A 15,143-nucleotide genomic window follows, 5' to 3' on the forward strand; every position below is an offset into this window, starting at 1 on the left:
GGACGAAATCTAATTTAAGTGGGAGAGAGTTGTAACACCCCATTTCCAAGACAAACCCAAAAATATGAAGTGATGGGTTTTGGTCCTAAGAACATCTTATGTACTCATACAAACCGTAAAGCTCGGATCTAGGTTTCTCTATTGTACATGCAAGTTATCCAAGACTATAAACCCTAATTCTAGTATTCAAATAATCATATTAACATAAGAATAAGTTTATAATGTTACCTTGATTGTTATGTAGCAATAACAATCCCAAATCTCCTTGAATTGACTTTGGAAGGCTTAGAGTCACAAGTGTCACTCCTCTAATGGTTCACAAACACCATAAGCAAGAGGATGAAGAGGAGAGAGGTTGGAGGCTGCCCAACAACGTGTGAAACCTTAGAAAGATCATTAGCCACGTTTTTTGGGTCATAAGGGTCTTATATATAGTAAGGCTATTAGGGTTATCTAACAAGGAAACCCTAATTTGGATGCTTAAGCCCTATGCAACCCATGGAGCCTTTTCTTTAAGGCCTTGGATGATTTCATATGGGCTTCCCCCATAGAATTCGTCCACCTTATAATATAAGGCAATCCATGGCCCAAATTGCAATTATCTTATAATTACAATTCCAGTTCCTTAAGTTTAATTAATCTCTTTTAGTCACAAAACTAATTACCAATTAATTATTGACTATTATTAATTAAACAATATGATTTCTCCTTTAATATATTATTCTCATAATATATTAATAAATCATATTTAATCCTTTCTCTCCATAATTCATCCTATCAAGTTGCTTTGGTGAAGGCAACCGAAAAGGACCATGCACCATCAGGCCAGGTACATACCAAAATAGTTATGGACTTAGACACTAATCCAACAGTCTCCCACTTAGCAAGATACAAGTCACACACAATAATATGTTTTATAACACCAAGTTACTAGTGCGTTTTCATATTATCAATGTGAAACCGATTAGCAAGATACAAGTCACACATCTCGATTTCAAGAATATAAGATGTTATCGTCTCACCAATCACTCGTGATACAATTCATGGAGTGATCCAAGTGAGCGTGGGTTTATTCCAATGCTCAAATTCATATTCATAAGCACTCATGAACGTTGCAACAAACATTTTCTTATGTCTAATACTCTTTTAGACAATCAACACACCAATTCACGACAATCTTCCTTCATACCTACTTCCAACATATGAACGACTGTGGCCCGTTCGAATAATTCGATTATTCTTAATAAACTCAATTTTTTCTGGAAGTCAAAACATGCAAAGTGAAACACAAGAATAATACTAATCCCATATGGCCTCAAACCTTTGAGTATAAATAAAACTCCTTTTATTTATCACCATATCGATTACTCATTATTTGTCGTTTCGGGTAATCAACTTCTTACTTGAATTATTACACTTGTCCCATGCTCCTAGCACGCACACAATGTTTACCTATGGTTCTTACTTTGTGAAATAGACCAAATTGAGCACATTTCCAATCATTCTCATTTCATAACTCCAAATCCCTTTTCATAAGTGAGAGAATATCAAATTCTTGCTACTTATAGAATATGCTAGATTCTAACATTCTATGCAATGATTCTTCCGTAATCTCACTGCACCAAAGTCACAAAGACTATTGCCAATGATATTACAAATTCCTCTATCAGAGATTGTTACAAGACAATTCCTTAGATATGATGTCTCTCACTCATATTACATTCCTTTGAACATCCTTTTGCATAAAAAGTTTCTAATCTAGACATATATTTTCAATATTCAATTCCCAATATGGAAACGCTTCCATATTTTCCATATGACAACTCATTCTTAATAGAATCTTTTCTATTCATAATAACATCGATATGGTCCATTCAATACCATGCTTCCAACTAGTCATAAGCAACCAATCCTCGTCGAACTTTGGATTGTCCTTTGATAGTTGTTTAATTATTTTAGCCAAAACCAATTCTATTCCCTTTTCCCTCTAAATGCGCTACACATTTTGAAAATTTTAGAATGGTCAAACATTAAAGCATCTGCAATCAATCCTATACCCGAAACGTATGGGACACGATGCATAATGTTTTATTTGCTATGTTCTCAAAATTTGAATTTTGAAGAGGAATACCGTAATCATCATCGAAATTTTAAGAACACACTATGTACCTTTGACTAAATTTACTAACATTCCACAACCTAATCCTTTAGATTTGAAATGAAGCATAATATTCTCTCCCTTAATTATTGCAAAACAACTTTACAACCCTTACGAATTTGTAAGGTATAACTCTTGTTTTCTATAATTAATATTGCCAACTTGCAAAACTTTCCATAATAATCATACAATCATAACTTTTATGCTCCCACTATCATGATGATTACTATAAAAAACATAACACTTATGCTCCCACTAGCTTCAACATGTATTCAAAACATCTTAACTTCCAGAAAAACAATACCTATTGAATTTCTTAAGTCCATGTTTCTAATACTTAATGCTTTGATAATCTTTTATCAAGGCCTCTTAAGCTTATACACCTTTGCCTTAGATAGTTCATATGTGTGTCTGAACAATTAAGACTAATTGCCAAACCTCACAATTCAAATTATGGAAAGGGATACCGTAACCATAATCGAATTCGAGAATGCAATTTTACAATCACTATCTTCTTAAAATATTTCTTAGTGAAAGAATTTCCTTACAATCATTTTCATGAAGGAGGAAATCTTATGAAACTTAGATTTTAATGGTGTATATATTCCCATCCATGTGAATTTGTCAAAACCAAAGTTTACGACAAATTCAAACTCATATGGACCGAACTCTCTTAATCTTGACTTCTTGCCTTATGGTAGCACAACTACCCAACACGTCTTCCAAGTAGTTAAGTAGCTCACCTTTTCCTATCAATGTACCCTTCATTGATTAAGGTGCTTTGCCTTTTATGCGTTCAAAATGAGAACTCATAGAACTCACATGCATAATTAACTCAATTGGAAACAGCGCATAAAATAAAATAATGTCAACACGATAGGTTGTAAACCTCAACTCGTGTGCTAGTGATGATCGATAAGGTTTATTTGATTTGTTCTTGAAACCTTTCAAGACCATTAAGACTCTCACTGACTCCTTGACATATAAGATTCTCTTGTCAATAAACATTTCTTGACAAACAAATATTTAAGAGTTAGTGTAGTTTTTATCAAAACACTTCATAAATTGGTCCTAGTTGATCTTTGTCTTATCCAAGACATCACAACTTTCCGCATTCGATGAATGTTATAAACCTTCTTAATACTTGTCACTTATTGCCACAATCTTAACTTTAAGACTTGTTATTGGAACGAAGTATGATTGACCTTTTGATTTAACCATTTCTTCAATTCTTGATTCCTCTTCTTAAACATACAATTGTACTAAGACTCACTTAGAGGATCAATTGAGATATGGTTCTTAATCATTAAGACCTACCATAAAGCATAAAAGGTACTTTCCCTTCTTCTTAGAATGGAGAAACTTTTATCTTTCCGCCTACTTGATTCTTATTCGTTTTGCTATTGATTTAAACCTTTTTAATCAATTCCAAATTATACTTAATCTTATAAGTATAATCATATTTACTAAACCTTTAGTAAATCATGACGAATATCTTTGTTTCTCTTATGGAGGACTTGATCAACACAAAACTTTGTGTGCTCGATCTCCTAGTCCTTTCACTTGACACTTTGTCAATGAATTAGTCTAATTTCCAAATATGAAATTTCTCATTCATCATGCAACCAAGTTGCGTGATTCCAAATTTCTGTCTAATTTGAAACTTTGGCGATGAGAAACTCTCCCTATTTGGTAAATTCTTGACATCTCCATAAATAATATAACTAAGAATCATATCCATTCGTTGTAGAAATATGCAAACACCAACTTTCGTAACGATTTCATTGCAAGGAAATAAACAAATAAATAAATAAGTCAAACAAAATTTATTTTATTTATAAAAGCAGCCGAAAATATTTGTCCTCGCAATGCAAAATCCATTGAAAACTATGTATTTCGAACGGAAAATTTCTAACAACTCTATCATAACTATCTAAGCTCAAAATCTAATCTTCAAGTCCATGCGATCAAGATCCATTTCTTGTGATTAGATTCATCTTGCTCTTTCATCAAACTTCCTTTCTTTTCACCGATCCTACAAAAACATTCAAATGCAATCTTATCACATCATGTATTTTGAATCAATGAATAGGAACTTAACGAAGTTAGATAATGGATTTTATCGGAAGCGCAGTCATACACTTTGACTCTCCCATCTTTGGAATTTTCAGGCTCTTGGGGCAGACTTCTATCCAACGCCCTTTCTCTTAGCAGCAAACGCAGGTCGCTTCTCTTAGAACGTCCTCGGAAGCATGGTCGGTTGACTTTCCCAACAAATATGTTCCATTGTTTCGCCAAATCATTTCTGATTCAGCAGCAATGAGCATGTAAGTTAGGTCAATGAGGTTATCGTCATGATCCATCATATAATACTTTCTTTTGAACTCATTATATGATTCAGGGAGTGATTGCAGAACCCAGTTCACAGCCAAATCATCGGGAAATGACACACCCAACATAATCAACCTATCGATGTGTGATTTCATTCCTAGAATGTGGGCACATACGGATATACCATCTTCATGTTTCATTTCCAATAGGGCCTAAGTGATGTTGAACCTTTCAATTCTTTGATCTTGTGGGTTAGGGAGAAAAATTGGAGGAGGAGGAGGAAGTGAAGCATGATTTCTTGTTCCTTGATCGAATCGTGGAATATCATCTTCATGTGGAATGCTTGTTCCACGGGATTTGGGAAGACCATAGTTGTCGAACTTTGACATCTACAAAACGGGAGAAACAAATTCAAGTTAGTTGATTGATTGATTGAGTCCTTAGTAAATCACCCAAATGAGATACGAAGGCTAGGACCCAACACAATACGCTACAACCTAGAAAAGGGATGTCGTAATCTAGTTGCAGAATATTTGAAGGTAAGTGAATGACGATTCACTAATATCCACCACGAAAAACGAAAAAGAAATTTTAGCTTTAAATTTATGAAAACTCCTAGATCCTTTGAGATTAATTGAACATTTCAATGGCATGTTTAAATCTCGATATGCCCCTCTTGTTTGTGACTGGGATACCGAGGATCACAAAGCGGGTGTGAATAACCATGCAAACTTACATGGTGCTCTCACATGTTACGATCACCTATTCGATGTGCCGGTAAACCACACACGCTCCACCGAACTATGACAAACATTGAGTCACCCTTTGCTACCTTTGCTTATAACCATTTAGTGTGTCGGTAAACCACACACGCTCCACTAACGTCTTCGCAAGGGCACAAAGTGTAAATTCATGGAATTACATCAATTCACTTTTGCCTAAGTAACTAAGATTGGGAATTTGAAAAACATTTAGTTACTTTGTATTTCATTATACTTATAATGGAAGGTTTCGTCCTATCCTACCCGTTCGACTAACGGCCCTCCACTAGTCAAGAGTGCGGTGGGTAAGAGCGGATACCCATTCAATCGCCATATTATAGGCAATTTCCTTAAACACCCCTTATAGACCAGCTTCGTGAATGAGGCCTACTAACGGTAAGACTGACTTTTGCTCATACATATATATAATGTTAGACTTTTAATGTAATATATAGTATAGGGTGTATTTTATACTTTTAAAATACTAGGTGGTCAAATTTAACAATTATACTTTTAATTCAATTAAATTGTAAACCTAAACTTTTATGGATTTATTAAACCTCTTTTAATTATACTCCTTAATTAATTAATAAAACCATAAGGGTGTAAATTGAACTTTTCAAAAACATTACTAGGGTTTTAGAATTTAACATTCCTAATTAAACTTTCAATCAACTTTTAAATTCCAAAACTTGAGGGCAAGTTTCGAAACATTTCAAAACATTAGGGTTTAGAATTTAAATATACATCAAAATTAAACTATTAATCAAAATTTAAATTCCAAAACTTGAGGGCAAGTTTTGAAACCTTTTTCAAAACATTAGGGTTTCAACTATTTAAATTTCAAAACAACAAAACTTTTGGGTTCAAACGTAAACTATAAAACCTAAAGGGGAAAATATGAAACTTTTCATAACAACAAGGATCAAATAACAAATAATCTAAATTAACATTTAATCACATAATTATCCATATTTGATTTATTTAATGATTTCTTGCAAAACAATTTATCAATTTAATCAAAATAATCAATCAATTATCACATAAGGAAACAATTATCTTATTAATTTATAAATATCTTCAATAAGATCAGAAATATAGTCAAATATATCATATAATCGGATTAATATTGATCTAACATGATAAGGTAACTATCCATAAGCAAAAACAGCAAGAAAACCCGAGATACCCTCCATATGACGAGTTGACTCGTCGAGTCAAGCCTGGACTCGTCGAGTCAGCATGGACTCGGCGAGTTCAGCTATGGACTCGGCGAGTCCAGCCTCCAGAAACCCAAAAAATGATTTTTCCAGTTATACAATGCATCAATACAATTGAAACAAAGCTAGGCTTTGATACCACTGATGGGTTTTGGTCCTAAGAACATCCTATGTACTCATACAAACCCTAAAGCTCGGATCTAGGTTTCTCTATTGTACATGCAAGTTATCCAAGACTATAAACCCTAATTCTAGCATTCAAATAATCATATTAACATAAGAATAAGTTTATAATGTTACCTTGATTGTTATGTAGCAATAACAATCCCAAATCTCCTTGAATTGACTTTGGAAGGCTTAGAGTAACAAGTGTCACTCCTCTAACGGTTCACAAACACCATAAGCAAGAAGATGAAGAGGAGAGAGGTTAGAGGCTGCCCAAAAACGTGTGAAACCCTAGAAAGATCATTAGCCGCATTTTTCTGGGTCATAAGGGTCTTATATATAGTAAGGCTATTAGGGTTATCTAACAAGGAAACCCTAATTTGGATGCTTAAGTCCTAAGCAACCCATGGAGCCTTTTCTTTAAGGCCTTAGACGATTTCATATGGGCTTCCCCCATAGATTTCATCCACCTTATAATATAAGGCAATCCATGGCCCAAATTGCAATTATCTTATAATTACAATTCCAGTCCCTTAAGTTTAATTAATCTATTTTAGTCACAAAACTAATTACCAATTAATTATTGACTAATATTAATTAAACAATATGATTTCTCCTTTAATATATTATTCTCATAATATATTAATAAATCATATTTAATCGTTTCTCTCCATAATTCATCCTATCAAGTTTATTTGGTGAAAGCAACCCAAAATGACCATGCACCATCGGGTCAGGTACATACCAAAATAGTTATGGACTTAGACACTAATCCAACATTAAGATGGGTGTTAAGCATTATTTTATTTCGATATAAGTATATATTTAAATAAGAGTTTAGTAAAAAGTGTGTAATTGGCATTATAATTTGTTTGGAGGTCTAAAGAGTGCTTCTAGGGTTCGTAGTGGGAAGAATATTTGAACATATGGCTAAGGGATAATCAATTGGGCTCGTTTTGTAGTTTTGAACTTATATTGGAAATATTTCATAGAGGAGGGGCTATTTGGTAAATTTGGAGATAATTTGAAAGAATTATTAAATAAGAAGGTCCTTTGATACATTTTAGAAACTTAGCTTGAATGGAATTTTGGGTAAAGGGGTTATATGTGTAAGGTGACTAAACATCATGGACTATTTATGCCTATCTTCGAAAATTAAGCATCTAGTCCCTCCTCCCCCCTGTAAGTGACAGAGCGTGAGGGAGGGAGCTGTCTCATGCTCTTGTTGCTTCACCTGCATCATCGAATTATATAAGGAACAAAGCCTTAAATAGAATGAGGAATATGTATGTTCACTGGCGGCGAGAGAGGGTGAGAGATATCGAAGTTGTGAAGGAATGATGTAAAAGAAGAAGAACAATGAGGAAGGAGCTACATCGTTGGGCTTCTTCGATTGTCAGAACTCTCACTAGAGCGTTAGTTTAGAGAGAGAGAGAGATGGGTGATTGTTTAGCGAGAATGGGATCATTCCTTCAGCTCGAACTCTGCTCGATACCGTGAACCTGGTGGGGTTGTTTGCGTTATTCTCCAACCTTGCGTGGACCTCCGACGAATCCCGTATGTTCTCCAAAGTAGTGAAGGTAAGTAAGACTCAATTCAACCTTTGATTTCTTATCTCCCATTGGTGAATTCGATTAGAGAGAGAGAGAGAGAGAGAGAGAGAGAGAGATTAATCGATGGGTTTAATCCCATTTTCTTGGCCTAATGACTTTCCGGTGACTGTCTTGGGACATCCAGCAACACAGTAGGGGAGAGGCAAGGTTCTAGTATTCGATTCTTCGATGGCCAAAAAGAAGGTGAGGAATCAATAGTGATCAGGGTGTGGGTCTGTACGATTCTTAGCTTGGTTGTGCAGGTTACGGTTCTGATGAACGAGGATTCAACCACAGTTGAGGAACTTCTCTTGTGCGCCTCCTGGAAGCTAGGTACGCTATTTGAACTCTGTTGGGCCTTTAATGGGTTGGTGATCAACTTAGCTAATGGGCTGGTGGCATGTAATTGACTTGATGAATTGAGATTATTTTAGGCCATAATTTATCTAAAAGGGATGATAACTTATGGTCGTGAATTCCACTTGTAATTTAATGGAATGATAATTTGCATATATATATATATATATATATATATATATATATATATATATATATATATATATATATGGAATGAATTACGTGAAAACTTAGTCAATGAACTAATTGGCACGCGATTGGGTTAGAAGACCCAAATTTTAGATATGTGGGCCTTGGACCTATTGGGAGCCATTTTTGGGCCATTGGAATGGAATTGTGTGTTTAAGCTGAATCACAACATATTTAGAAGAATTATGGACTTTAATGGATTAAGTCCTTAATGGGTTAAGTGAGAAACACTTAACCCTAATTTTCATTTTATGTGAAAACCCTAATTTCACTTGGGTTTATTGTTGGGCTTTTTATTGGGCCTTGATGATTAGGTTATTAATGGGCAATCCAAGATCAAGTAAATGGACTAGAATAATTAATGGGCTTTAAGGAAAGGCCCATATGAGGAGTTGGGCCCAATTTGGAAAATTGGACCATATGTTGGGCTTTGATCCCTAGTTGACTTTAGGCCTATGGATTAGACCTTGGGCTTGGGTAAGCCAAGCTTAGGGTAATGTAGTAATTATCCAAAGTATGTAATTCTATTTATGTAGTGGAACCCAATTATTAATTGGGTGTTATTTTGATGTTGACAGATTGGGAATCTGTCATCTGGCAGCTGGGGTCGAGTCTGCGGGACTTCAGCGGTGTGAGGTGAGTTTCCTTCCAGTAGGAATGGGTCTAAGGCCACAATGCCGGCCCTTTTAGTAAGTAGTAGTTTCCGGACTTCGTTCCGATGCAGTAGTTAGTATGCTTGATGCCTTCGTGGCTCAGACATGCTTTATGTGTTATGTGTTCTGGGCTACGGCCCGATGCAGTATGCAGTATATGTGTTCATGCTAGTTGATATGTTATGCCATGCTATGTTCAGTCAGATCGGACTTCGGTCAGATGCAGTTAGTCTAGACTTCGGTCCGATGCAGGGGAGAAGGTTCCAGTCAGTTCCGGACTTCGGTCCGATGTAGGGGGCAAGGCCCCAGTTAGTCAAGAATTCGTTCCGATGCAGGGGACATGGTCCCAGTCAGTTCCGTACTTCGATCCGATGAAGGGGGCAAGGCCCTAGTTAGTCCATATGTCGGTCCGATGTAGCGGACAAGGTCCCAATTAGTTCCAGACTTCGGTCCGATGCAGGGGGCAAGGCCCAAGTTAGTTCGGACCTCGGTCCGATGCAGTGGGCAAGGCCCAATATGTGCTTTATATGTTATTGTATGGTATGTGGTGGGAGCTCACTAAGCTTTGTGCTGACGGTTTCAGTTTTTGGTTTCAGGTACTCGGTTTTTCCAAAAAGGAGTTTGGGAAGATTGCAGTGCACACACCATTTGTTCAGCCTGAGATGTTTATACTCTGATATATTTGACATATGTTATAATATTTTGAGACACATTGCTTATGATTTTTATATGAGGTTTATCGACTATGGTTTTTGTTATTAAATTTAACGAAATTTTCAGACTGTGTTTTTGGGATGTTACAGAATATATTGATGCTAATGAACTTGTTGAAATTGTGGATGATACCTTGACCAAAAGTGAACAAATAAAGATTTTAAAACGAACTGAGAATTCGAAATCTAACTCTCAATCTAATTTTGCTGATATCGAAGATAGTTATGATAGTTTTAGCGAAATCAGTGAAATTGAGGAGGAGGAAAGTGTCCAAAGGTAAATAAATTTGTAATGATTCAATGGTTAAGGATGAAACCGATAGACCCTCAACTTTGAAAGTTTGTGACTTCGATCTTGTGAGTGTTAGAGATAGTCAAACTGATAGTAGTGATTATGAGGACGAAGAAGAAGTTTTAAACAATTCTAAAACAGAAACGAATGTTTCAAACGAAACAACCATTCCAAAAATTGTTGCTGATCAAGTGTATGGAGATACTGAAAATTTCGATAAAGTGATGTCTGAAAAAGGTGCTCATTATCTGGAAACAAATACAGTTGTGTATCTAAATTTCAAGTGCATAGATGATGTTATCTTTCCAAATCAAGTGTTTGTCACTACTGGGAATGTTAACAAGAAAACATTAGATGAAGGATTCTTTTCAAATCAAAGCACTAATGAAATAATCTAACAAAGATTTCATATGTTTTTCAAAGACAAAAACCACAACTAAAATGGGTGAAAAACAAGAAATTTCAAAAGAAGTTTTTGTTGAAACAAATCAAAGTGTGAAAGTCAATTCACAAGATTTTAAGGATCTTGTTGAAATATTTTCAAAAGAACATGGAGTTTCAAAAAGACAGCCAAGAAAGAAAATTTCCTAGCAAGTTGTGGAAAATGAAAAGAAATCAAATGAAATAAAAAAGAAAAAGTCTGAAAACGTAATGCTAAATATGTTAAGACAAACTCTTTCAAACGTTCAGATGTAATGAAAACTCCCACTCAATCAACAAAGTGTGAGTCATAAAGTCAAAATGATCATAAAAAGAAGTTTTCAAAATCACCATCATCAAGGAGTTTTAAGACTAATAATCAACAAAGGCTTTCAAACAATCATATTTTAAATCAAAATTTTTTCTCACAACAAGCAACAAATTTTCAAAACATATTATCTTAAAAAAGAAATTTTCATCCAACTGCTTCAATCGAAAATCTGAAAATGATCCATCTAATACTAATGCTAAATTTACTCCACAAAAACCAAACTTTCCGAATCCATCTGGAAACAAACATTCTAAAACTTCATACATAAAGGGTTCTTCCAAAGTACACACCATTAATCATTGGCTTGAAGGTAAATGGAAACAATATCAATCTGGAAAATACTCTCAACATCAACTCTAGAAAGGCTATTAAAAGTATTTGAATGAATCTTCATCTGGAAGTTCATCTTAGAAAGAATCAAATACTCCTTTTCAAAAATGGAAACCACTCTCAAAAGTTAAACACACTGAGAAGCATGAGGCGAAAGTCAGTGATACTCCAAAACTATCAAAAAATTATGTTTTGATATCTTTAACTAATGATGATTAATTAATCGATAATCTCAAATCCAAAGTTCGCAATTGGGCTTTAGGTTCTAAATTTCATTCACTTTTTCAAGCTAATTTCCAAGGACCCAAATAGCCTTGGGTACCTAAATTCTTTTAATGATTTCAGGTGATGTGTGACGAGCAATACGATGAGAAATGGTATATTGATAGTGGTTGCTCACGTCACATGACTGGAAGGAAGGAAAACTTGAGAGATTTTCGAAGTTTAGATAATGTTGGAGTAGTGAAGTTTGGAAACAATCATAAATGTCAAGTGAAAGGTTATGGAAAAGTAACAAATGGACAGTTTACTGTTAATCATGTAGCTTATATCGAAGGTCTTCAACAAAATTTGATAAGTGTTTCACAACTTGTTGTGGGCACTGGCAATCAAGTTGTGTTTAACGAAGAAGGAAGCATCATTTCGAATGTTAAAAAAAAAGTTTTGTTGAAAACAAAAAGATATGGCGATATGTTCACTCTTGACATACAACCCATTTTTAGGAAACCTTCAGTTTGTTTACTTTTGAAAGATCCAAAAGATGTTAGTTGATAATGGGAACGAAGGCTTTCTCACTTAAACTTTCGAAATGTGAATAAATTGGTGGTAGATGATATTGTATGAGGATTACCTGTTTTAAAGTTTGACATTGATTCTTTATAAGTAGTTTGCGAAAAAGGAAAACAACATTGTAAAGGGCATCCAATTGTCATTGATTCAAAAATTGTCGAACCGTTGGAATTAATTCACATTGACTTATGTGGTCCATCGACAGTTGAAACTCTCAACAAAAACGGTACATTCTCGTTATTGTTGATGATTTTTCTCGATTTACTTGGGTTTATTTTCTCAGGTTGAAATCCGAAGTTTCTCAAACAATGATTGATTTTAATTAGAAGATGGAGACTAGCTTAAAGCAGAAAGTTACAAAAATAAAGAGTGATAATGGTTCTGAATTTAAGAACAATGTTCTTGATTCGTTTTTAGTTGGCAAGGGAATTTCACATAATTTTTCATCACCTTACACACCGCAACAAAATGGAGTTGTCGAAAGGAAAAATCGATCTCTTTGCGAAGCGGAAAGAACTATACTAATCCTTTATTCATTGTCATTTCAACATAACTCCTTATGAAATTATAAATAACCAAAAACCTAATGTCAAATTCTTTCATGTTTTTTGTTGTAGGTGTTTTATTATGAATCTCAAAGATAATCTTTCAAAATTTCAAGCTAAGGCTGATGAAGGAATATTTTTAGGATACTCACATAATTCAGTTGCATAAAGAGTGTTGAATAAACGCACACGAAAAGTTGAAGAAACTTTCATTCTCACTTTTGATGATTATCACGTTAAACAAGTTGAAAAATGTTTTTATCAAAAACCAATTCTTAATGAATCAAATGATGAGTCTGAAAGTTTTAATTCATCTTATTTTGATTATGATTTAATTTTTGGTATTCATGATAGGGCTACCGATGCTGAAATTCATGTCGTAGATAATAAAACTCATGAATCTTCGAAACATTCTGGTAATTCGATGATTACATCTGATATAACTGCTAATGGCGAAAGTATGATAGATGCACGAGTGGAGGAGGATCACTTAAATATACCTTTTAATGTTAATGGGGAGCATCCTTTTTAGGGGGAGACGAGCAATATGGATGTTGGTTTCAAGGATGATCATTTGAATGATAATCATTTCTAGGGGGAGCATAATTATGTCAACATGACAAACATTGGTCAAAATTCTAATTTTCATGACCTGAATGATAATATTTATATTGAAGGATCTGAGAATGATGAAGTGTTTGGGGATGCACAATTAGATTTTGATCCAGCTTATCCACCACTGGAAAAATAGACAAGAAATCATCCAAAAGAGAAAGTAATTGGAAATCCTCAAGATGGAGTATTGATGAGAGCTCAAATTCGTGCTAAGAATGAGGTACTTAATGCTTATCAAGAGTTTTGCATGTTTAATGTTTTCATTTCGAAAATAGAGCCTAACACAGTTAAGTTTGCAATGGAACACTCAAATTGGGTTATAGCAGTGCAATCTGAACTAGCTGAATTCGAAAGAAACAAAGTTTGGAGGTTAATTCCTAAAGTTGAAAATGTTTTGATTGTTGGATTAAAATGGATTTTCAAAAACAACACCAAAAAAGATAGAAATATTGTTCGGAATAAAGCAATACTAGTTTTAAAAGGATATTCGCAACAAGAAGATATTGATTACGAAGACACATTTGCCCCTGTCGCAAGACTCGGGGCTGTTCGAATATTTTTGGCTTATGCAGCTCATAAAGATTTCGATGTTTATCAAATGGATGTGATGTGTGCTTTTCTCAATGGTGAACTTGAAGAAACAGTTTATGTTGAACAACCTCTAGGTTTTGTAAATAAAGAATTTCTTATTCATGTTTATATCTTAGATAAAATTGTTTATGGGTTTAAACAAGCACCAAGAGCCTAGCATGAAACTCTTACCAATTTTTTAAAACAATCGAAATTTAAACAAGGATCAGTTGACCTCACGTTATTTCAAAAGAAATTTGGGAATCATCTAATGCTTGTTCAAATTTATGTTGAAGAGATTATTTTTGGCTCTATTGATCTTGCTTTGTCTAGTGAATTCGAAAATTTGATGAAAAGCCAGTTTGAAATGAGTATGACGGGCAAAATAAATAACTTTTTGGGCTTAAATATCCATCAAACCAGAGAAGGCATTTTCATCAATCAAGAGAAATATACCAAGAATTTTCTCAAAAATATTGGAATGACAAATAGCACGAAGTTAAGAGTACTAATGGAGTTGGAACAAGGCTAACTCCTTTATTAGAAAAACCTGTTGTTGGTCTTACTTTATATAGGAGCATGATCGGTTCATTACTTTATCTAACTGCTAGCCGACCTGATATCATGTTTTATGTTTGTAATTGTGCAAGTTATCAAGCAAACCAAGAGAACCACATTTAACTATTGTGAAAAATATATTTTGGTATCTCAAAGGAACAATTTCGTTAGGATTATGGTATCCTTCGAAATCAGGATTTTTCATTCAAGCATTTTTCAGATGCAGATATGGGAGGGTGTAATCTTAATCGAAAGAGTACAAGTGGAGGATATCATTAATTAGATGGCAAGCTTGTAAGCTGGCAGTCAAAAAAGCAAACTTGTGTTACAATTTCAACTACTGAAGCAGAGTATGATGTAGCTGCTACTTGCACTTAGCAAATCATATGGATCCAAAGTCAATTGCATGATTATGAAATCAATAGAAAAAAACATTCCAATGTATTGTGATTCAAAAAGTGCTATACGTATTTGTCATAATCTAGTACAACATTCGAAAACTAAACATATTCCACTTCGTAATCATTTAGTTAATGATCATGTGGAAGATGGAA

This window comes from Lactuca saligna, chromosome 3, assembly GCF_052625555.1.
Source record: "Lactuca saligna cultivar CGN05327 chromosome 3, ASM5262555v1, whole genome shotgun sequence".
NCBI lineage: Eukaryota > Viridiplantae > Streptophyta > Magnoliopsida > Asterales > Asteraceae > Lactuca > Lactuca saligna.